The sequence below is a fragment of the Falco cherrug genome, chromosome 8, assembly GCF_023634085.1.
Source record: "Falco cherrug isolate bFalChe1 chromosome 8, bFalChe1.pri, whole genome shotgun sequence".
Lineage (NCBI taxonomy): Eukaryota > Metazoa > Chordata > Aves > Falconiformes > Falconidae > Falco > Falco cherrug.
In genome coordinates, this window is record NC_073704.1 from 683,547 (window position 1) to 703,371 (window position 19,825).

At 42.3% G+C, this 19,825-nt stretch overlaps 1 protein-coding gene across 11 annotated transcripts in view; it reads right to left on the reverse strand.

Annotated features, from left to right (window-relative positions):
* SPATS2L (spermatogenesis associated serine rich 2 like) overlaps window positions 1-19,825 on the reverse strand; it is a 151,292-nt gene that overhangs the window by 60,009 nt on the left and 71,458 nt on the right. For 8 of the 11 annotated variants that reach the window (XM_055718041.1, XM_055718040.1, XM_055718043.1 and 5 more), the window contains exon 2: window positions 3,143-3,216. The exons of 2 other annotated variants lie outside the window; for them this stretch is intronic. The gene's annotated coding sequence lies outside the window, so the exon portion shown is untranslated. Of the gene's footprint in view, window positions 1-3,098; window positions 3,119-3,142; window positions 3,217-19,825 lie in introns of those variants that run through there. One more of the 11 variants, XM_055718044.1, reaches the window with a different exon arrangement.

Genomic DNA, 19,825 nt, shown 5'->3' on the forward strand with positions numbered 1-19,825 from the left:
TGCCTTCATTTCAGACTTCGATATTGATCAAAATGATCAGTGAAATCTAATCCAAATTATTTTTTGAGCTCTTTGTGTCACTCAGCTGCCAGTTATTTTTCATTGAAAGTATATATGATCAATGATAACGCACTGCAGGGAAGAGGAGGGAACAGGGACACTAAAGTAATGCACTAACTTTTTTTTTCCAGAAGTGAACTAAAATTTCATTCCTACTTCAGATATTTTCTTTTTATTTTTCAATTTCCTAGGGTAATCACATAATTTTAATTCTTCGTGTTTTAATTTTGAAAGCATTTTATCTGTCCAGTCTCATGATAAATCCAGGCAATTCTGTCTCAGAAGACTTGCAGAGCTGAGCATTTTAAGGACAAAACTACGTATTTATACAGGGAGTAACAAGATGTATCTACAGGTAATTACAGAACTACCCATTTTGAGATAATCTGCCCAGTGTGAACATCAGACCTTTCTTCAGAATTGGTCTTGTAGGACAGTCAGCTTGAACATGCAGCCCCTAGTCAGAAAAGCACTTAAGCGCTACTGAATTCCATGAAAGAAATGTTTTGAGACATTTATCAGAGAAAAATGAGCTACAGCACATACATAGGGTCTTTTGGAACTGCTTCAGATGTGCCCATGTTACTGAAGACATGAACTGATAATGAAGACATCACATCTGCACATAAAAGAAAACATTTTCAATCAAGACAATGCCATTCTTAAGACCTTACAAAGGGATTTTGTTGTCCTAAAAATTCTTTTTTTTAGTACAACATTAAGAAGTAAGCAAACGTACTGGGTCTGGCTGGGATGGCAGCACATACGGTGCTGTGTTTCAGATCTGTGGCAACTGCAGCGCTGATAACAGGCGGGTGTTTTGGCTGCTGCTGCACGGCACCTGCACAGTGCCAAGGCTGCCTGCTTCCCACTGCACCCGCAGCCCGGTGGCCGAGGGGGGGCGAGAGGCTGGGGGGGGCACAGCTGGGAGACCTGACCCAGGCGGGCCAAGGGATATTCCATGCCACGTACGCTCACGCTCAGCAATAAACACTGGGCTAGAGGAAGACAGAGACGACGTTTTTTGTTGCCAGGGTGGCGGTTTGGAGACTGGCTGAGCATCGGTTTGCCTGTGGGAGGTGGTGTGCCATCTCCTTTGCTTCGCTCTTTTTTTTCTCTCCTGGGCCCTGCCTTTTCTTCTCCCAGTAAACTGTTCTTCTGTCAAAACTCATGACTTCTCTTCATTCTGCCCTTCCTGTTTTCCCCCTGCTGCAGGGAGCTGGTGAGGGGAGCGAGCGAGCAGCTGTGTGGGTGCCTGGCTGCTGGGCCAGGTAAACCCACCACAGCAAGTCATACAGAAAACCCATTCCAGACTAGTGTACACAAGACATTCTGATGTGGAAGAGCAAGTATAGCTGAAAACCTACCACCTTTTCCCTGAAATCACTGAATGCCAGCACTGCTCTTCTGAGAAATCCCTGTCTGTGTAACATTGCTGACAAGGGTGGAGGTGCTTCCAAGGTATCTTGCTCTCCAGGCAGGCCATCTGCTTCTGACAGCTCAAGGTCTGGTCAGGAACTGACCCAATAATTCGCTTAGTTGTAGTAAATAAGAGCTTGTAGCCAGACAAGTCATATTTCATCATGTATTTGGCCACACTTGAGATCAGCAGATGTGCAAGAACCACTCTGGGCATCCATATTTTTTTTTCTTTTTTCCTTTAAGTCACACAGCTCATCACTACTGAGTTTAGCATGCTAAACTATCAAGTAACAGATTGATTTTGTTCAGCTGCTCCTTGTAAGCCCTCCCCACCACCAAAAGCTTTGGAATTTTGCCATACAGCAACTCTGTAAAACAAGTTACAAGCAAAAAGAAAATCCTTAAGAAAAAGCGTAACAGCCCTCCACTAAAGAAATGGGGCGTGGGCAGCAAAATAACACGCAAATGACCCTGAGCATTTCACAAGCCTCAATACATAATCTAGTTATTGTCCCGACACCCATGTTCAAGTGCAGAAGTATTATCTCATTTTAGAGATTTCCATTTGAGGCATTAAGTGATTCATTGAAGATTTCTCAGCAAGCTATTCATAGGGAACACAGTCCAGACCTCCTAAACTGCAAGTAAACTGGAGAACCTTAAGACATTTTTAAAAAACTGTCATCCCTGTTAGAATTACACACAATGACAGGGTTATTAGCGCACTTCTTATGCTTAGAACAGACTGAGTTTATGATTTCATAACATGCTGGACAGAAAGAAACAGCCTACTGTCAGACACAACAGCACAAGGAATTATTTGATATATTTAAACAAGTATTTTCTTCAAAACAAGTGACAAAAACCACCAGGTTCACACACCTCTGAACTGAGGCAACTGCAGAGACCCCATTTCCCAGTTCTGTAGTCTCTAGTTTTAGCTAATATTTTATTTATTTTTTTTCACTATGAAGCTGCCCTTTCCCACCATCCTCTGAACATCACCTTGGACTATATAGTGTGAGATGATTTCAGAACACCGGTTCAGCAGAACTTTCAGTTGCAAACCACAATATAGTGGTTCAAACTACTAAAAAAACAGATGAGAAGAAGCAGTAGGACAATGTAAGATGACATTACCAACTTGAATGACAAAGAAAGTAGATGAAGGGAAGAAATTAATCTGGAGTAGTGAAAGATAAGACTGTAGACAAAACAGGAACCAAACAGCTTCAGAGATGTTCAAACAGGCTGCACTGTCCTGGTGAAAGCAGCCCCTAAAGTTCCTGGCTTCTTGTTCCTGCACTGACAGACCTATAAATGAAGTACCTTCCTATTTGTTATCTGTCATATACACGTGCCATGTGAAAGTAGGCTTACTTACCCACCAACCTGTGTTTTTGTAAAAAGTCAAAGCTACATAGTAAGGAATTTATAAAGTACCATTTTGCCAATTGTTACATTTGTCTTTTTTTTTTTTTTCCCCCCTTCCTTCCCCTGTGATCATTGTGGTATGTGTCACTATGATCAGCTTTAGCAGGATAAGCTCAAGAAACCTGATGAACTCACTTGTAAAGTATAGGCTGAAAGCGTAACCTACAAGTTTCTGAACTTACCCAGTCACAATGGTTAGCAAGGAGAGACATAAAAGGTATCTTACCACCGTGAATGACTCCAGTTTCTGTTCTTGTTTTTCTATCTTCTCCAAAAGACTGTATCTCCCGCAAAAAACAGCTGTAAGTTAGAACATGATTAGTTAATTTACTCTTGATTTACTATACTGCTTTCTCCTTACAGGAGACTTTTGCGAAAAAACACCCCTCATTCCCTTACTTACCCTGCTCAACACATGGGGGGTGCTGACAGATGCTCTTACCAGTTTTTACAGGACTTACCTTCACTGCCATGCAAGCTTAGGCAATTACCTAAACCTTGTTGTTAGCACCATTCCTGACCACACATACAATTCTTCCAGCTATAACAAACCCATTTTTAAAACCAACATGTATTTTAAACTCAAACCAGCCAGCACATCGCAATGTGCAGAAAGATAAACCTAAGTGATGCAAACCGTTCTATCCATTAATGCAAGAGGGCCATAGGTGCAAGTTACAGTAAGTCACCAGTTACTAAACAAATCCCCCTGAGCCACACCAGCACAGTTTCAGTGTGGTCATTCTCCAACAAGCAACATTATTATCTCAAGAATACCAACTCAGCTGAAACAGAGGCAAGCCCAAAGAGTGACACCAGCACTCTGCCCACAATACAAGGCCTTTGCTGACGTGCCTATAAATTTCAGGGGAATTATCCCCAAAGTTGAAGACATACAACCACATGGATAGCTGAGTGCCTGTTTATGCCCATAGACAGATGAATGGAGACTGATTTCCCGATTTCATTAACAGGAGGGAACAAAACCAGAAATAGTTAAGTTTTGCACTCTCTTCTGTAGTTGCAAGGAGAAGGCAGTCATGAACTGGTCTACGATTTAACCACGCATGCCAGACAGGAATTAACCCTTTCTAGTTGCTACTTAAGTGAGTTACATGCTGGTCCCTGTTTGCCTTGGAGTAAGATCTGTTCAGCAGTCCCTCAGCTAACCCTAGAAGTACAATGTGACATTTCTGAACATCCTGACTGCTGAAACCAGCCTCCACCAAGCCACTATGACTTCACTGTCTTTGCAGACTTACTTTTCCTTCTGCATTACAAAATACTCACACTGTAATAGACTAGAAGTGCGTGACTGCTGCCCCATTTCATCCATCTTACCCTTGAAACTACAGATTTTGCCAAAGCCAAAGTGAAGTTCTGAAGTGCAAAAGCCCTGTCAGAGTCACAGGTTTTATTTTAAAGCAAAGCAGAAAGCTCTTAAACGCTTCTGCATCTGAACCTGCCAGATGTTCCCTGAAGCACTTCACCTAGCAAAGGCTCCCAAAACAAAGGCTCTCACAGATTAGGTCCCAAAGTCCATTGCAATCTGAACACGCTTCTGCATGGCTTGCTGAGTCACAGTTATGTTCAAAATCAAAAGACTGAAGCAATGTAAAATGTGATGCTTCAATGAAGAAATACAATTACTTATACATGTCACAGTGTTAAAGAGCATTTCTGGGTGTTGGAATCGACATAACAGGCACAGATCTGCAAGATGAATAGAGGGGCCAGAAACCCAGTGAGGGAAGCGCACCCACTTCCTTGCCTTTGGGCATAATGCTCTAACCAAGAGTTCAGGAACAGGCCTGCGCTACGGTCCTACCAGTATTCTGTTCTTCTGTGCAAGCAAGGGCACAACTTGGCTATTTGCTCCCTTCAAGGAGACACAAGCAAGGGATGAGAGTGAGGGAGCTACTGCACATCCCTTTTGTCTAGCGAGCACCTGAACTGAGACCAAGAAAGACAGCAACATTTGTGATAGTGCATTTTCTGTAGGTGGTGGTTTTAGGATTTAAACAGAACAAATCAGATCATGCACATTATTGTACTGAGGCATCCTAGTGATTCTGCTTTTCTCCTGTGTAACATGCCACCTGCTAAACCCCAGTTTTGATCACCTTCAACCCGAGTTGTGGGGGAGATTCCTCTTCAACTTCAGTGGAAAATTAAAATCTGAAGAATCAAATGGTAAGACTTTTACAACTTAATTTTTTCTTTCCCCTGCTCAGTGAGTTCTTTTGACAATCCTTGCCCTTTTGAACTTCATGAAATATTGAAGACCAAAGTGACAAGTAATCTCAGAATCCCATACCTCGATGTGGTCTCAGGTATGAAATGCAGTCACTGGTATGAAATTATTAAAGTTCAAATTGTAATTCTTGTACTTTAAGGGCTACTACTATTAAAGGCTATTTTAAAAGACAAAGGAACACAAGCAAAAAAGTAAAAAGTTTTTGGTTTGCATCACTGTAAAGTAAAAAAGCAGATAACCAAGACAGCTATGTACCATATGTAAAGGAAAGAAAAAAGTTTTATTGGATGTTGTAAAGGTTTCTTCTTTCCAAACGATACCACTTCTGTCAAGTCTGATCAAATGAGATGTAATACCTTGAAAAAAATATAAGTAGATTCTTATGGGACATCTCTCCATAATTTGATTACCTTCCTAACTCAACATTTTGTCCTTAGTCAATGGTCCATGGCATATCAAAGAAAACATTATGCAGGAAACAGTGACCCAAGGGAGGAGAAAGGAAATTAAGAGTGAAGGTACAACACTTAAAAGGAAGTGTTTTTCATTTCTGTATTATCAAAGAATACTGTTGCTTACTGTCCACAAATGTTTAAGGTAATTTCACATCATAATGAAAGGTCAATTCTTAAAAGTGATTTTTACTTTCAAACAAAAAAGACCCTGAAATAGGAAAGCACGCTGTGACTCTGCAGGTAGTATAGACTTTAAAAACAGTGGCCCGTAACCCTCTGTGGTAGATCTATGGCCAATGAAGGCCATGTGTGTGGAGATGACATGAAACACCCTCTCGGAACCTTCAACCCATTGTCCCCCACTGCAGGGTACAAAGAGAAAAGAAGCAGGGCTTCAGATAGCACATCATCAAACCTCACATCAAACAGAGCTCAGTGACAAACAACCACACCAAAACTAACGTAAGCCAAAAAAAGCAGCAGGAATCAGTGCTCATCACAGCTCTACAGCCTTGGAGAACATACAAATAAACCAAGCACTTAAATCCCTCCCCATCTTGAACTCTGATCTTTTTAACAGTTCCCTAATCCTAGTATTAATGACACACAATGCATACATGCACCAGAACCACATACTAAGATTAAATCCAGATCACAACAGCTATTCATAGAGATATGGGCCTGTTCTGGTTTTGGCTGGGATAGAGTTAATTTTCTTCTCAGCTGCTGCCCTGCTGCGTTTGGATTTGGTGTGAGAATGCTGGTAACACACTGCTGGTTTCAGTTGTTGCTGGGCAATGTTTACACTAAGCCAAGGGCTCCTCAGCTTCTCAGGCCCTGCCAGCGAGAGGGCTGGGGGGCACAGGGAGTTAGTTGGGGGGGTGCGGGGGCACAGGGAGTTAGTCAGGGGGTGGGCGGACACTGCCAGGACAGCTGGCCCCAACTGGCCAAAGGGATATTCCAGACCACAGAACGCCATGCTCAGCACAGGAGCTGGGGGAAGGAGGAGGAAGGGGGGACGCTCCGAGTGACGGCGTTTGTCTTCCCAAGCCACGGGCGTGACGGAGCCCTGCTGTGCTGGGGATGGCTGAGCACCTGCCTGCCCGTGGGGAGTGGGCAACGAATTCCGCGTTTTGCTTTGCTGGCGCGCGCGGCTTTCGCTTTACCTGTTAAACTGTCTTCATCTCAGCCCAGGAGTTCCCTCGCTCTGACCCCTCCGATCCTCTCCCCTGCCCCACCAAGGGGGGATGAGCGAGCGGCTGCGTGGGGCTTGGCTGTGACCGGGGTTAGACCAGGACAAGGCCTTAATGAAGAATCAAAGCATACCATGAGCTGTAGAACACTGGACAGGAGTCCTCATCCTATGTGAATCTTCTTTACTCTTTCAAAGAGTAAAGCAAACTCTTTGACCAATTCTCTTCTGATGCCTAGCCCCATCCCCAACCTTAAACCTGAGGTTCCACAATATATCTGTCATGCAGAAGGGCTCAAAAACCTAAACACTGCACTCTGCTAATTCCACTGTAGACCTATAAGCCTTCTGGATCCTGACGGTAAACATACCCTTCAATCCCTCTGTTCCCGAGTATGTATCCTAAAACTGTATTTTGGACTGTGTTTAAGTATAGCCCAGCAACAAAGATTAGCACTGAAATTAACTGAAAGTTATTTGACTGTGTCTAAATCGGCTCTTACCTTTGTGGGAGCCAGCAGTAAAATAAATCCCCCTAGTCCCAAATCAAAACCCCAATGTAAAACCCAGCTATCTCCAACACAACTCCAAATTTAAGCAGAACCCATGAGATCCTGCCTGCAGTAGCCTGTATACAAGCAGAGAAATATTGCAGGGCTGAGCATTAAACTGAACTCAACCCTATGTATTCACAAGCTCAACAAAAGACTTCTGAAGTCTTCCACTGCTGCCTACAGTTCTGCTAGCTTGCAGGGTCCAATGCTCACGTTTAACTCTTAATGACTCTACCTGTCACTTCTACATTTAATGTTAAGAATAGTTTTGTCTGGGGTTGTAGGGTTTTTGTTGTTGTTGTTTTGGGAGTTTTGGGGTTTTTTTTCTTCAAAAATTAAAAGCTAGGTTTATTGCTGGAACCAGAGGCACGTCAAGTTGGGATGAATGCTGGTAACACAAGGATACAATGGACTATGGTTTGTTTTCATGCACAGATATTTCTCCGATGAAGCCACTGAGAACATCTAGTGCAAGAAGCAAGCTGAGAGAAGGCAGGGAATCTTCTGTCAAACGCTGACATGACCAAGTGCAAAGGCTATTTGGAGTCTGCTGGTAAGCACACAAAAGCGAGACTCTATTGAGAGTTTTGGCACTTTTTTTTTGGACTTTATTATTATTATTATTATTTTGGCCTAGCTACTGAGTCAATCACATTTCCCTACCTGCCAATGAAGTTATTTAGCACATGGAAAGTAAACCTCCGTATCTTTAACATTTAGCCAAGCCTTAAGACATTTAGCCTCAACCTTACGCCTAACACAGACGTAAGCTCCAATGTAGTAAAAGTAAGGGGTGCTCCCTGTCTGTCACTGCTACACCAACAGTCGCAAGGTTCCTGTTTTGCATCTCAATATTCAGCCAATTAATAACAGCATCCTCCAAAGCTGATCTTTACCTGCCTTTACAACACCATGATGTTCCTTTCTGTGAACTGCAGTTTCTAACTTCAGCCAGGGAATGCAGTGTTAAGCATACTCAGCAGGAATCCAGCCTTCAGAGGACAATTCATATTGACATTTACAACACGCACTGCTTATTACAACAAAAGATGCATATGATTATAAAGCAGCATAAGCTCCCTGACTGAAACCATCCTCAATCTGATATTTGCCAAAGATTTTATAGCAAAAAGGATCTGTTAACTTTAGGATTGAGAAAAAACTAAATAAAAGCTTCAGGACTGGATCACCTCTCATCCTATGCCAGATTTCTGTCTGGTGACACAAGTGGGATAGTAATACTACAGTAGGGCAAAGGAGAGAATCCATGTTCAACACTGGTACAGGAGGGAATTACAGTAAATGAACAGCAGCAGCAATGAGGAAGAAAACATGTACATGCCGTGTGGTCTTGTCAAAGAGAAAAATTGTCCTTTAAGGCTTTCATAGCAGAGAGCCAGCATTGCAATCAGACATACAACTGGCACCACTTCAGTTTCAGCCAGCATGAAATAGCACGGTTTAAAAAAACCAACCAACTCTGGTGTTTACTATGATCTACGTGTCTTATAGGACTGGAATATCCAGTCCTTCTAGCCTACGAAGCTCTCCCTGGTTGTGGGAACTTTGGTGTGAGCTAGAGTACCAACATGGGCCTCAGACTCTTCATTGACACGTTTTTTTTTAAACAAGTCCACATGCAGAGTCTGCAAGCACCTTTATTCTAACAGTGATCTGCCATTATTTAAGCCTGTTATTCCCCCTAACTTAGTGACAGCTGACGTTCTTCTCTCAAAGCTTTAAGGGCCTAATCCAATTCCTACTGACAGAGCTGGAACAGACCTGTAACACAGACACACGTGAGCCATATGGTACCTCACTGGATGAGAAATCCCTCTTACAAGTCCACCATCAGAAGAACTGGACCTACTGGAAACCCAAAATGGTTAGAGGACTGAGTTGTGGGCCCCACTAATGCACTAGCTCTCAGACAATGAGCACAAGGCAATGCTTAGAAGTTCTACTTCCTACAAGAATTGCTGTCTGCTACCTACACTTTCCATGCTTTTGATAGATGGGGGATAGTTTTTTCCACAGCTGGGAATGTTTTACTTGGATACGTTTATTTTTCCTCAACCTCTGGCTGACTCACAGATACCTCCATTTATTTTAGCTTTCTGCACTCTCAGAAACAGCAAGCAGGTTTCTGTAACCAACTCTAGGTACACTGTTAGTGACCCTAGTGGATTTATGGAGAGCTCTCTGTTCACCAGTGTTCACTCATGTTCCCTGAGAAGCCTTCTTTTGGGAATTAACTTCATTAAAAGAAACTTATGCACCCATGCTACACTCAAGTTCTCAGAGGGTCTGTATATTTCGCCAAGATTAGCTAATTTGATTTAAGATGAGAATTTTCCCCGAAACACATAAGCCTGCATGCCAAAAGTATTCTCCCAAGGGCACGAAAGGACTTGTGAAGCTACATTCGGAAATATTCACAAAATTACATGAGATGCTCAGCCAAATGGTTATGAGAGTTCTCCATTATTTTCATTACTAAAGAAAATATTCCCTACCACATTCCAAGCTAAGCTTTGCGCACTTTGCCCTGCCCTGAACTGAGGATGCACATGAAGTATATCTGAAGCGGCAATATCCCAGCTCAAGTTAGCAAGACTGCCCGACAACACAAGCCATTATTTGTTTTTCCTTGTTCCAGTCAGGAATCCAGCTTCTGAACTTCCAGAGTCTGTGCAGAATCCTAGAAGTACCCCAATATACTGAACAAACATACCTAAAATAGAAAGCCTTTGTGAGTAGCCAAGTGGAATACTTGAGGGAAAAAATGATCATTAGAGAAGCTGTAGAGGATTTACAATTCTGTTTTGTTTGGATCTGTACAGTAGCCTAGCCCATAAATAGAAACCAGGGTTTTTTACATTTGCTTTGCTTTAGAGAGTTGTGGGAATGATGGTAACCAAGCAACACCACAAAGCTGGAAAGCCCTGCTTAAGGCAACTGCCCATACCCCGATGGGCCAGGATACATGCAGTGCCTAGAGGAGCTATGGGATCTCCAACTTTGTACACTTCAGGGGCTACAAGATTCTAAAAAGAACAAGAAAAAGATTCTGTATGATCTGTGGACTCTCCATGCCTTTTTGTGAAAACTGCCTCCTCACTGAACTGAATTCTCCTGCCAGCTGGAGTCCACTGTGAGCTTTACTCACCATTTTTGCACACTGAAAGGTCAATCTACCAGGAAAGCTTCCTCTTACTGAGGTTGGGAAATGCAAAAATACTGTGTCTCAGACAGCATGTTAACAAGTCAAAATAACCTCCACAGTTTTATTAGAAAATTCACTGCAGACCCATGCGAATTTGAGTATGTCAGTTTGCACAGAACATTACCTTATAATTATTCTAAAAGACAATCATAGAAAGTACAACTAAGTTCCAAAAAATATCCAGCGTCATTTTCTGGGCAAAACCTATCCTCCCATTCACCTATAGCAAATCAGAACAATGAAGCATCGTACAGCTGCTATAATTAATGACAGCCGAAATACCTTATTTTAAATTCAAGTGCAATCACCACTATTTTCAAACTGGCACATCCTCCATGTAATCTGTCTTCAGCCTCCCAACAGAAGGACAGAAGCTTCTGAAGGAAGCAGTACTTGGTATTTTGCAAACTTAAGCAAAATCAGTTTGTGCCCTCACTGTCAAATGGTTCTTCTTCAGCCTTGTACAGCAATTTTTTAAACTGCTCCAAAACCAAAACAGACATTTTCTTAGTAACAAAGCCAATATGTATATATGCATTTCAAGATATAATCATCTTCTGAGAAAGAAATATGTAAATGATGCTTTTAAAAAAAGTTTAAATTATTTGCTTATCCGAACAAGCAGTAGGCAGAGAAAATATGTCTGAACGCATATGGTTTTAACTGAGTGAGGGATTATTTTAGGAGACAAAGGGTATCTGCTGAACAATCAATGCGTGGCAGATAATGCATCAAGGCTGCAGATGCAGGTTTATGCTGCAGTTTAGCAGACAACCCTACAGTGGCTTAATATCACAGGTAAGACAGCGAGGTCAGTACCAAAAGCAACATACTATAGCTGTAGCAGACATGCAGTTAACACAGAACACAGACACTGAAACCTACGGGGTGCACTGAGCAGCTCAATCCAGGAACAGGTTTACAACTTTTCCTGATACCAATACCCAGCTGATACTGGGTTTTACTGTGCATTACCCAGTATCAGAGACAACAACAAATAAGAATTAAAATCTCCAAGAAGCACCAACTAGAGACCACCTCTAAAGATGTCCCCTCCTAGTTACACTGGGACACAGAGAAAAGGGGGCTTCAGGGGACTTAAGTCTACTGCCAGCCTCACTGTGCTTATGAAAAAACATCACACCCTAAATGTGAAAAGCAAAACTTTTCCTCAGCACTAGGTCACATCATAACAACCGGGTTGAGCCTGCCTTTATAACAACGTAAGTGGACATGAAGTCCAAAGAAGACACCAGCACCTCCTGGGGATCCTTACTGGAAAGTAGCCCAGCAGAGGAATGTACACTCTGCTCACCCATTGGAGCAGGGAGTACATCCTGCTCAGAGCGCAACCACTCTGCTCAGAATCTAGTACTGCAGCAGCAATGGGATCCTCAAGTCCGATTCCACCTCGCTCCATCTTAGCTGGCCTGATCTCTAGAAAGGAAGAGGACTGAGAACTCCCAGCTAGCTATCCTTTAAGCAGTTTCACACTCTTCTGTCCTTCCTGGCACTCTTACAAGAGCTGAACACAACTACGAAGCATGTTTTATAATATAGAGCTCCTGCAATTAAATATATTCCTTTATATATAAAACTCCAATCTTTATTTCTCTCCATTTAGAATGGGGAAATACCCTCTTTTCTTGTTGCATACAAATTCTAAGAATGGGATTGTCCTGGTTTCAGCTGGAACAGAGTCAGTTTTCTCCTTAGTAGCTAGCACAGTGCTGTGTTCTGGCTCCGATGTGGGAACGATGCTGGTAACACACTGCTGGTTTCAGTTCTTGCTGGGCGATGTTTTACTAAGTCAAGGACTTTCCAGCTTCTTGGGCCCTGCCAGCGAGAGGGCTGGGGGGGCACAGGAAATTGGGAGGGGGCACAGCCAGCACGGGTGACCCAAGCTAGCCAAAGGGGTATTCCATACCGTATGGTGGCACGCTGAGTATATAAACTGGGGGAAGAAGGAGGAAGGGGGGGACATTTGGCATTACGGCGTTTGTCTTCCCGAGTAACCGTTATGCGATGGAGCCCTGCTGTCCTGGGGGTGGCTGAACACCTGCCTGCCCATGGGGAGTAGCGAATGAATTCCTTGTTCTGCTTTGCTTGCATGCGCGGCTTTTGCTTTACCTATTAAACTGTTCTTATCTCAACCCTGGAGTTTTACATTTCTTTCCGATTCTCCTCCCCATCCCTCTGGGTGAGGGGGAGTGAGCGAGCGGCTGCGTGGGGCTTGGTTGACAGCCGTGGTATCATAATGAACAAAAATGAATAATGGAATCAATTTACAAATGTAAATATAACTCCATCCTCCTTTGAAGTTTTAATAGGAAGGAGGAGCAAAATTACTCAGGGGATCTTGGTCAGACTTAGTCATGAGTGTAAATGAGATCTCATTCCCATGTGGTATTTCACATCACAAAGGAAAGCATGCAGAGCTCTCACAGCCCTGAGACAGAAGGTTCCATGAAACACTAATTTGTATGTCAAAGCAGCCTCTTCATGGGAATAACATACAAGTAATAAAACAACTCCCAAAGTTTTGAAGTGAAGCAAACTTCTCACGCTGGAACTTACTGCTGCTCTGACCATTTAAAATATTTTGGTCCAGGCTTCAGCTGAAATGCTTGTGCCAGTCTCTGAGTTATGAAGCAATGTGGCAAAAATAAAGCCAAAATATGGTTTGGTTTTCTTTTATGCTAATGAGGTTGAATAAAAGCGTGTTCTGGTGCAAGTCTGGAATGCCTTCACTGAACCCAGATACACTCTATGCTAAAGGAAACCAGAGTTTGCCTCAGTTTGTTGGCACAGCACCCTCTGTATGGATCTTTTATTCAGAATTCCTGTCTGTATTTACTTTCATAGGAACAAACGTATTTACTGCTGCCACTGAGCCTCAGCAACTGACTTACGACTTGGCCTCTCTGCTCCAAGTCCTTTGATACACCAAAAGTAAAGTTTGTTCCAGTAATATCCGCTCACCCACAAGACATAGTCTGCATAGTTTATGGTACACTAAAAAAAGGAACATGTTACATTTCAGTGACAAAGTTGCATGGAAAACATTACTCACACACAAGGCAGCCAAGCTACCATCTCCAACCCAACCTTTGCTTTGAGACTTCTGTTTGGTTTAGTTTTGCAAACCTCACAGTACATTGATGTTATTTATTTTTCCATTTTATTTCCTAAGATTTTTGCTACTTACGTAGAAGGGACAAGGGACACAAAAATAAATATGGCTACAACCTACCCATCTCATTTGCAAGGTCTCATGACTTTCACAGATGGACCTTCATGGTATAGGCTTTGCTCACATCACCAATGAAATCAACATCATCCTTTTAACTCCAGTCCTCAGTATGAACTGCAGATTTCACATGTCAGCAAATACCTTAAAATCCACATCTGCAGATTTCAAACACACACACTGCCTGACCACCTTGTGTTCACCTTCATCATCAATATGTTAAAAATTAAAATTCATTTCAGCCACCTCAGTGCATCAGTACACCTCTTCTCCTAGTGAATTACTGAAGTCTGTGAACTTGGGAAGCCATACAAGCAACTCCTGGTGCACGTTCAGGATTACAGCACATTGTAAAAGCTGGCCATTAAAAGCAGAATTACGAAGTTACAAAATACAAGTGGAACTATTACATCTTTTCATGTCTTGTATATAATGAAATGCCCCACTTAACACAAATCATTCTAACTGAATTATCAGTATTCAAACCAGCCTGAAGCACGGCCAAAAATCCACTGCTGTCACTACTCATGAGCATTTCCTGCCAGCAGGATCCAATGAGGGAGCTGACAAACCCAAAGGGCTGAGACCCCCTAAATCAGAAATGGTGTGTTAGACGCATACCACTATGCATGCAGAATTGACTGGAGGCATGACATGATTTCCAGGAATAAGCTTAGAAGGAAAAAAAAAGTAAAAAGGAAATAAAAAATGAAGACTTTTAAAATTTTAATCTAAATTTCTATTTAGACTTTCAAAACATTATATGCTGTAATTACTCTGGCAGTCACATCTCCCCCAAAGAGAAAGTAAAAGGAGATGAATAGAAACATGTTGGGGGGTTTTTCTAAGATTTTTTTTTTAATGCATTACAAACACTTTTTATATGGTTAAAACATTTTGTATGTCGGGGTGTCAGGTGGGCAATAATTATTTTAATCTTTCTTATTTTAAAAATGGTAGCAGATAAAACCAAAACAGCCACTCCATATCAGAGGCCAATTTTTTACCCATTTCCCTACAATCACCATCAGAACTTATAGCATAAACAGTCTTCTGACACAACTGATCTGTCCATCCACACGCCCAAAAATAAACATGCTGCAAATGCAAAAAAGAGATGTGAACTACCATAGAACACAGTATGTAACATCAGCCTGCTAAGGAACAAACACAAACCCACTGAAACTGCCTCCCTTCAGCGTTAATTAAGTAAGATCACAGAAATTTAAGGAAAACCTTCAAACCTTAGGTATGTCTAAATATATCAATATATATTTTATTTTTTATTTTATATCAATATTTTATATTATTACATAAAATAAAAGTAACATTTAAAAAAAATACTTTAAAAGCCTGAAGACAGAACTAGATAATGAAGACTGGTACCAGAATACAAAGTCCAGTAGTTTACCAGAAATACCATTAGCTGGTCCTTCTCGGACGCCTGGCATTTAAGAAAGGGAAGAATTCTGGAAACAGCCTCTCCTGCAGATACTACTTTGACCTAAATTTGACTACTACTATCATGGGAGGGTAAGGGATAGAGCCGTTGGAGGAGGGAGAGCGGAAGAGGCAAACAGAACTCCAAACAATGAATCAAATAATAATTCAAAGCCCCAGCAAAGGAGCTGGGATGAGGGAGGTCATGGAGTCAGAGCTGGGCAGGACCTGCAATCAAAGATGCTTAAGAAGTATTATTTAAAGCAACAGAGAAGAGCACTGTTCAGTCATGCATTGTTTCATGTAAGAGACAAATTTAGAAACTGGCAAATCAATTCCTGCACAACTAGAACGGGAATCCCACAGAATTAATGCCACAAGAGAAATTATGAAACTAACATTTATCAGCAAGACAGACAAGTTCCCAGAGGTAGAGGTGTTGCTTTGGCCCTACTCTCTATGTACATATTGCATGTGAAATGGAATCGCAGAGCCATTTTTGTAACAGCTCTGATAGATGCACTCTCTGTATGAGCGTTTTTCTTTCAGTGGCCTGTCATTTCTGTGAAGAGAGGTTCAACACACCTCAGCTCGTTATATTTCTCACAGAGGAACACTCACACCTGTCAGCAATCACATGAATATCATCACATGGCTGTTAATACATAATGGTTAGGACCTTATTAGCAGATCTCTCTGCTTCTCCTTTCAAGGAATTATGAGAACTCAATTTACTCCACACGACTTCAAGCCAAATCTTTTATACAAATTATCGGCCTTGATTCATTAGCCACTTGGAGGCAAAAGTTAACAGCCTCTAATTTTTCTCATATTTTATTTTAAATAACAACAAAGTCCTACATTCCCATCAAAAGCAAATAAAACTCCTAGATGGCTCCAGGTTTCAGCTTATACTCTGAAAATGGAAATAGCATTCCAAACAATCTGGGCAGAGAGCTAGAAACAGGCAAAGGTTGGGCCCCACTCCTCCTATTCAGCTGATCCTCATGCAGGATCAAGCTGTAAGAAGGTAAGTCTGGTAGACTCCTTCCAGGAAGAAGCTACATGAAAACATTTAAATATTTAAAACAGTCACATAAAAAAAGTATATGGTCAGACCAGAGCAAAGTGTGCTATCTTTATCTCTTTATGTATGACAAGACAGATCACACACACAGACTTCCTTGTATCATACATGCTGAAAATCTTACGTAGTTCAGATTGCGCTGACTATGAGTGGCTGATACTATCCCATCCCATTACTGCCATCTGACTGCTCTTTGGACATTACTTTTAACTACATGCAGTTTATTTGTATATTCTGTGTGTTGTGGGGGGATTTTTTTGTTTTTGTGTTTTTTTGGGGGAGGGGGGAATGTTTTAGGGTGAGGGTTTTTTTGTGTTGTTTTTTTTAAAAAAAAACAAAACACAGGTACATTTCTATATTTGCATTAACACAGAGGGATACCAATTTATGGCCTGTCTCTTAAGGAGTCCATCTGCTGTTCAAAAGCCTGTGTATCCCTGTATTTTCCACTTCAATTAACACAGATTCCTTCCCAAAGCTCTTTTCTGCGGCTGGTACCGCAATCTGAACATGTCCAAAAATGTCACACAACAGCCCCTGAGTTTCCTCCCAGAAAAATTCTAACTTAGAAAAAGGCAAACCCTTTCACAGAGTCTGGTACCAAATTTGTTCAAAGACAAAATCCATCAAAACAAGCACTCCCAGCACCGCACCCCCCACAGCAGGGCAGCTGCCGCCAGCCCCAGCAGTGCCCAGTGCCTGCCGCAGCTTTACAGGAGCCTGGCTCCCACAGACATCTGGCAAAGGGCCTTCACCACACGCCCACCTTACAGCCCAGCATTTCAGAATGAATTGTCCTTGCCCAGGTCATTTGGCACTGCAGAAAAACAGCCCCTGCTATCACGCTGCTTGGCCATTTTGCTCTATTAAACCACTTCTAAAGAGCTGGGCTCTGACTCCACAGGCAGCTCAGCGAGGGTGCAGAGCCTGGTAGGCCGAGTTCAGCCCAGAACAAGCACTGTAGCATCACACAAAGTGTCATTTTTTGTCATAAGTAACAGCAATCTTGAGGTTTTTCTTTTTTTCCTTTTTTTTTTTCTTAATTTACAGAAAAGGAACCTTTAGTATCAGACTAAGCCACTCTCCGAAAGAAGAAGATATTCACTTAAAATAGTGAGTGACAGTTTAAAGTTGTGCTAGTCAGTTTAATTAATGATTACATTTACATTGCTTCATTCCTTTAATATGATGCAACAAGGGTAATGACTAACCTTTTTGCAGTTTAATAGACCTTCCAACTACAAGATAATCCCTTTTCCATTTAACAAGCCCCTTGTTACAGTTTAATAAATCTAGTTTTGCTCTTCAGCAATTCTTTTTAAAGTGCTTTGGAAGGTACCACCATTCACCTACAGCCTGATTTTCAGAGGACCTGACTGCACAAAATTCCAATCAAAACTTTCTGCACTCAATACCTCTGAGAATCCAACACCAGAAGGCAACTGGAAGTTTTCAACCTTTCTCATCTACAGGGTAAGGGGCAAAATAATCAGTCAGGTACAGTGTAACTTTAGAAAAGGGAACTGCATATTAAAATGCTACTAACATGGGAACCTCAACTCACCCCATTAGTGTAGAGAAAGGCAACCATCATTCTTTGTCAAGTGATGGCAGCACAGCGGATGAATTTACGCACATGACCATCTGTTGCCAGATTAGACAACTTTCCAGTCTGCCAAATGCCTGTTCTTTTTCAGAACTTCCCTGGGTTTGTAGGCTTACTCTCTCTACTACAAACCAGAACACATTATAGAGTCCCCTTCATCCTAAAACACTGTGGACTGTGAGCCCTCCCACAGAACTGCCAGAAGTTTTGAGACTGAGCACTGCTTAAACACAGGGCCATGGGAGCCAAAGGCAGCCCACTGCTGCAGCCTGCTCCACAGTTGCTTATCACGCCATGTTCTTGGCTAAGGACATGGAACCAAACTCCTATTCACATTGCAAGTGCTGCAAAACTTCCAATACACTTAGAGCTCCGACAAGACCTTGGCTTGAAATACCTCTTCCACAGAAAATAATCCGCAAAGGACCTAGACCGCACCTATTTCAGACATGCAAAGAGCTTGTGTCCCTCATGACAGGAAAAAATTGTGAGTTTACTGGCCATGCTGTGATCCAGACCCAATAGCACACCATTAGAACCATCTCATATCAAAAAGCCCAGTAAACAACGTAAACAATAACTAGACAAAAAAAAAAAAAAGGAGGCTATATAAAGATCATAAGGCAAGATACCGATTTTACATCGGCATCCAGAAGGACAGCTCCACTGATGTTGAGGATTTCCTGTCTTCAGCATGCACCAGAAACATTGTGACATTTTCCATAGTTCCCTTTCACTCACAGGTAAACACTAGAGAGCCAGAGATCTTCTGATGTAAAGCTGATTGCCTGCTCAGCTCGAGGTTTCCCCAATACATCACTGTCTGGATATTTGTCTTCTTTTGAGATAAAATGATAATAATCACATTTTAAAAAGTCAGTGCAGCTACTGCAATTGACTCTATGCCAACCACATTCTCTAGTCTTCCACAAAACTTTCCAATCTACCAGCAACTTGGTAAAGAATCAGCCTGTGTAGGTCAACAAGACACAAGAGCACAGATATTAAAGACAGGTGTGTGGTTTTAGCAACAGATAATAAAGGGAGAACTGTTTTTACTGAGTGAGAAGGAAACGATAAAGGGCCAAACTCTGTACTTGTGGATTTCAGTGAGCATAAGCCCCAAGAGAATCTGGCTCTAAATCAGTAATGCAGGAACTGCTGCAAGCCCACCGTTTCCATCAGATCCTTAACCAAATGGCCAAACTGGAGGAAAACCCATCAGGGCCAGGGAAGCCCTGGTCTCGTACTACCATCACACAGAAAAAATATTCCCTGTAGTTCCTCCCTTTTGCCCTCAGCTCACAAGCTTCCATTCCCATCTGAGTATCTAAACAGACATGGCCAAAAACTTTGTGCCTTCTGACTGCCAGAGCTCCTCCTGGCCCCGGGATCTTCCCCAGCCTTCCTCCCTCACCCCCTCACCAGGGCTTCCTCCAGCCACCTTCCCTGCTCTTGTCACCACTACAAGCCTCCAGGCACTCCTACACAGCAGCCGCTCTGGTTAATCCACATTTGCCTCGCTGCAGACCTCTCTGGGGCACCGCTGGCAGGTACACCTCTTGCCCTACTCGTGCTACAGCTGTGTGCGTTTGATAGTACACCTGATCTTCCAACTCCCTTCTGCTGGTCTTTCCTTGTGTTTCAGACCCGGCTGCCTCTGTTGGCCAGATCAATCATCCAATCCTTTCTGGCTCCCACTGTGTTTGTACACAACGTAATTTCGCTGTCTTGGGAGGAAGAAACCCTCAAGTTCTTCAAGATTTTTAATGAGAAGTAAGTTTCCTCCTTTCACTCTAGTAACAAAGTGGCTGCAGTACACGGGAAGCCTCAGGAGCTGCA